Source organism: Megascapheus bottae, chromosome 20 (assembly GCF_031878675.1).
Source record: "Megascapheus bottae isolate mThoBot1 chromosome 20, mThoBot2.hap1, whole genome shotgun sequence".
In the NCBI taxonomy this organism is placed as follows: domain Eukaryota; kingdom Metazoa; phylum Chordata; class Mammalia; order Rodentia; family Geomyidae; genus Megascapheus; species Megascapheus bottae.
The window spans coordinates 21,399,661-21,404,948 of NC_143528.1; positions in this window are offsets into that span (position 1 = coordinate 21,399,661).

Consider the following 5,288-nt stretch of genomic DNA (forward strand, 5'->3'; position numbering starts at 1 on the left):
AACACTCGAGCCACAGGGCCACTTCTGGTTTTCTCATGGTTCATTGGAGAGAGTCTCATGGTCTTTAGTGCCCAGGCTGGCTTTGAATCGAGATCCTCAGATCTCAGCCTCTTGAGTAACTAGGATTACAGGTGTGAGCTACCACACCTAGCTTCCCTTACCTTCTCTTCAGGCTTAGACCCCTCCCCCACCCTGTGAACAGGAAGTGGTTATTCACATAGGACCAGTTTTCTTTCCTTACTTCATTCCACTATCCTTTGCACTTCATGGCATTAATAGCAGATTGTTGCTGTCATGACAAAATCCAAGATCTCAGCTTCCATATACACAGCCATGGTGAGCTGCCATGCAAAAACATTCATTTGACTCTGGCCTTGTTGCAAGAAGTTTACCCCCAGTAAGCTCTAGTGAGCCAGGGAAAGACAACATGTCAGGCAGGTGATGATAGCAATTAACTTTCAAATAATAATAATGATAACAACAACAACAATAATAATTCTATCAGGGGCTTTCATTTGTGATGAGTCTGAGGATTCATTGATCTTATTAGACCATTTAAAATACATCCTACAACATGAGTGGTGATTCCAAGGTCAATAAAGAATTCTGTAGCAAGAACCATAATACCTTGTCCATTCCGCTCCAGGAGATTCCATGGTGACCTGAGAGTACAGGGTCTGATTTAATGAGATCGTTAATATTTCTATAAACCCAGCAATCTGATAAATTCTCTTCAGGTACGCACTGCTACAGAACTAGCATTAAGTGACGGTTCCACATGAAGCATTATCTTTCCTTGTACAACATTGAAAGCTTACATGCTGCTTGACAAATGTGAATTTTAAAAAGTCAGAGTGATTGGCACTTGGTAACTTACACAGAAATATAAAGTGGTACAAGAAAATTGCCCATTTCTTTTAGATTTACATTTTCTGTATTTTTTTTCTCTTAAGAAGTGATAAGACATGTAATTTCCATCAACTTCAACCAGTTATGTATGAAAGAGACTGCAAGTTCAGCGTGGTAGAGGAAAATCAAGTCATGGGGAGAACTAACATACCACAGAAAGGGCAGACAGCCCTCCTAGCTGCCTTCTCATCCCAGCACTATCATTGGTCATTTTCAGGCCAGGCCCCAAATCCTTAGAGTCAGAGCTTTTTCTCTTGTAAACAATGATGTTGTCCTTGGTTCTTTGATCCACAGCGCCAGTGTTTCACTTACCAAATGTCATTCCAGGTCATTTTAATTCAAGGAGAAAAAAGGAGGCAGAGAGAGAATTTTATTCAAACTTCTCTTAACATGTTGGACACTCCAAATATGTATGCATAAAGCAAGTATTTTCTACTAATTCATTTATTCAGTCAAGTAAAGCACTCAGCTTTTACATATGCCGAGTTATCATTTCCTCATGAGCCTTCTTATAATTTTGAACATGTGTGAGGATGAAGATCATTGATAGCATCATCTCATAAAAATCCTATTTAGAAATCCTATTTGTGGGTTTTTTCCCTAGTAAAAATTTCCTGTCATACCAATTCACAGTCTGTACACATTTCATTGAACACGAACAACTGATCTCATACTTTGAACATGCATAATAAAATGTCTATATTGACAAAATTATATATTAAATTGGTTTTCTGGAATTGTCATTGTGTGTGTGTGTGTGTGTGTGTGTGTGTGTGTGTGTGTAGCAGATACTGCAATCCTTCCTGTTTTTTTTTTTTTGTTGTTGTTGTTTTGTTTTGTTTTGCCAGTCCTGGGGCTTGAACTCAGAGCCTGGGCACTATCCTTGGGCTTTAAATTTTCCTGTTTCTTTAAATTTTTTAAATTATTCTGTTTATTTATTTTTATGGTCACAGGGCTTAAACTCAGGGCCTGGCTGCTGTCCTAGAGCTTTGTCACTCAAGGCTCGCATTCTACCACTTTGAGCCACAGCACCATTTCCAGTTTTTTGGTGGTCTAATTGGAGATAAAAGTCTCATGGACTTTTCTGTTTGGGCTGGCTTTGAATTGTGATCTTCAGATCTTAGCCTCTTGAGTAGCTAAGAGTACAGCTGTGAGCCACCAGCCCTTGTATTTTTAATTGTTATTATAAAGGTGATGCACCAAGAGGTTATAGTTATATAGTCAGGTAGAATACATTTTTGGGGGATAATATCACCCTTAGGATCTCCACTTTTGAGACACTCAAATATATTCTGAGTTATGTAACAGACAAGCCACAGAAAAGTCCTGTGAGTAGAAGAAGACAATAGTCTTTATGAACATGTTGAATTCCTGTGTAATCCCTGACCCTTGCTCAGGGAGATGAAATCTATACATGGCTGAAAGCCTAGCAAACCTCTGTCTGTGGTAGGTGAAAAAAGATCCTCAATTATAAACTAAAATACAAGATATTAGCAGGAGAGATTTAACACCCGCAGTCACACTTGGAGTTACAAGGTGTTAATGAGCAAGACATACCAAGGAATGTGTTTTTCCCACTTGGCTGTCTGGTTTTACTGTGAATGTAGAATATCTGAAACCTCAAGTTGTGAAATCATGAATCAGGAGAATTTCCTGTGTTATGAATGATGCCACCTTTAAGATGAGGGCCTTTCAGAGGAACGCTGAAACATTTAAGGTAATGTGTTTGTAGCAAACAGAATCTTGAATTTATGGCAGAGAGGAGTGTGTGAGTTGACCAAAATGGAGAGTGATGAGAAGTAACTAAATTATGTATGACAGTCTTTATAGGGCAGAGGAAGGAAGAAAGCTTAATGATGTTGTGGTTGAAGGGCCAGCAGCAACTGGTGATGTATTTGTTGTAGGCTGGTAAGAAGAGAAATGGATCTTTGAAGACCCAAAGACTATAGATGAGCGTGACAGAGATCAAAGAGTGGGCTAAGGAGGGGTGGGGGAGAGAAAACCAGAGGCTTAGGGACAGAATACATTTTAGTGACAACTACACAGTCAACCTGATACTATGTATCATCATCTTTATCTAGCTCTTTCAAGTCTGAATTTTATCCAGGCAAGAAAAAAAAAACTGTAGTTAACAATGCAGTATTTTTCTTCTTTGCTTTCCTGGCATCCACCAAGAATAGTACATAATTTAATTATGGAATTTGCAAGCTGGACCACGGAGATGAAGAATGATGTATGCTGTAGTGAGAAATTAGATAGAACCAGCTGTTTATTCTCATCAGTTTTCTTCTGTTAGGCTAAATTAATACGGTTAACGAGCTTTTGTTTGGATTAGCCATTCAGATCTGGGATATGCTGATCAGAACTCATGATTATTACAGTAGCTATTATTTATGGAGAGTGCTGGCAGATCTTCAAGCCCCATGTATAACAAAGAAAAGGATCTTTTTTGTCATTCTCTGGGGTGGAATGTCCCAGGAGACTTAGGAGTCCGCTGCCTGAATACAATAGCAGGGTCTCAGAAAAGGGTGAACACCATCCATGTATTTTTCAGGGCTAGTGCCTTCTGTTTACAGAGCTGGAGTTATCTATCTCTGATCTGAGGCATACTTTTGAGTAGTATATCTGAGTATCTCAGAATTTGGGGATGCAGATTAAAAGTCAGTAAGATTCTTCTGGGCTCATCTCTGTTATGGGGCTTTGATTTCACTAGTGGATAATATATGTACCTTATCAAGAGCTCCTATCACTGCTACCAAGAAAAGGTTGTGACTTCTTATTAGGGAAACAGAGGTATGGAGTCTGGAAAGTATACAATCTGTGCTGTGCATCAAAGTTTCTTTATTTTTTCTTTCTTTCTTTTTTTTTTTTGCCAGTCCGGGGGCTTGAATTCAGGGCCTGAGCACTGTTCTTGGGCTTTCTCCAGGCTACAGCTCTACCACTGGAGCTACAGCACCACTTCTGGCTTTTTCTATGTGAGTGGTACCAAGGAATCAAACCTAGGTCTTCATGCATGCTAAGCAAGCACTCTACTACTAGGCCAAACTCCCCTCCTTTTTCTTTTTTTAAACTCAAGGCCTCTGGCTTGCAATGAGATGAATTCAATCAAGTTTAGTTTCTCTGGGCAAATGAACTCAGAAATAACATTGCTTGTCTTGTACTGGTTTTATATCTTCACACAACCTGCACAATCTAGCAGCCAACTGGATTGCCAGAGTAATACCAAGAGGTGTGTGTGGTGGGCACGCAGAGACAAGGGGGCTGGGAAGGGGTGTCAGGCTTTAGCAAACACCACCAGCCCTTCTACACAATGAGTAGAAACTGTGAAGCCAGTCAAGCAAAGTGCAAATGCAAATGCAGCTTTCAGGTTTGGGGCCTCTCTCTAGGAACAGCACCCCAGCCCTAATAAATCCTCTAGATGAAACTGGGAAGTCCTCAGTGGTCAGTAGTCCCCAGGGGGCACTGCCCCACAGTAGGCTCATTCCAGAAGCCCCAAACAGTTCTCTTCCCTTCCTGACCTTCTCAGATGCATAACACCAAATTCTTCGGGCTTTTTGTCACTAGTAATTTAATCAGGGCAGGGGAGAGTGGCACTCAAGTCAAGCCAGGTACTTGTGGCTCAAGCCTGTCATCCTAGCTACTCAGGAGGCTGAGATCTGAGGTAATCGCTCAGTTCAAAGCCAGCCCAGGTAGGAAAGTCTAGGAGACTCTTAGGTCCTGTCCTGGTGGTTCTTAATTGGTTACTAGAAAGCTGAAAGTGGCTCTGTGGCTCAAGTGTTAAGGGCTCAGGCACAGCACCTGGGTGCTGAGTTCAAGCCCCAGGACTGGCAAAACAAAAACAAGTTGTAGAGGGTCTGTCCAGCAACTGGCTAGATCCGGAGTTCACAGCCTAGTGCAGATCACCAAAACAAATGTGCGCGCGCACACACACACACACACACACACATATGTATATATATGTACTTATATATACACACGTGTTCACAGTGTTATATATAATTAAATAGAACTATCATATATACTACATAATACATAAATACTTCTATTTAAAGAAAATGAAGGTAGACCTATAAAGATCTATACACTAGCGGTCAGACGGGAGGAAGTGAGACCCCTAGCAGCGTCTAGGCGGGGTGACCGGGAAGGGCCCCAAATCCACGACCGCAAAGGCGCGGGATCGCGGGCTAGGCACGGAAGCTGGGCGCCCTCGTGGTCGACCCCGAACCGAGGGCCGGTGCCCCGGGGGTCCCGGGGTGGGGCTGACTCCGACGATCCCACCCCGAGCGCGGGCCGCGGGCCAGCCCGCCGTGCCGGCCCCGGCCCCGGCCCCGGCCCCCTTCCGGCCCCGCCTCCGCCGCCAACTTCCTTCTCGGGCCCAC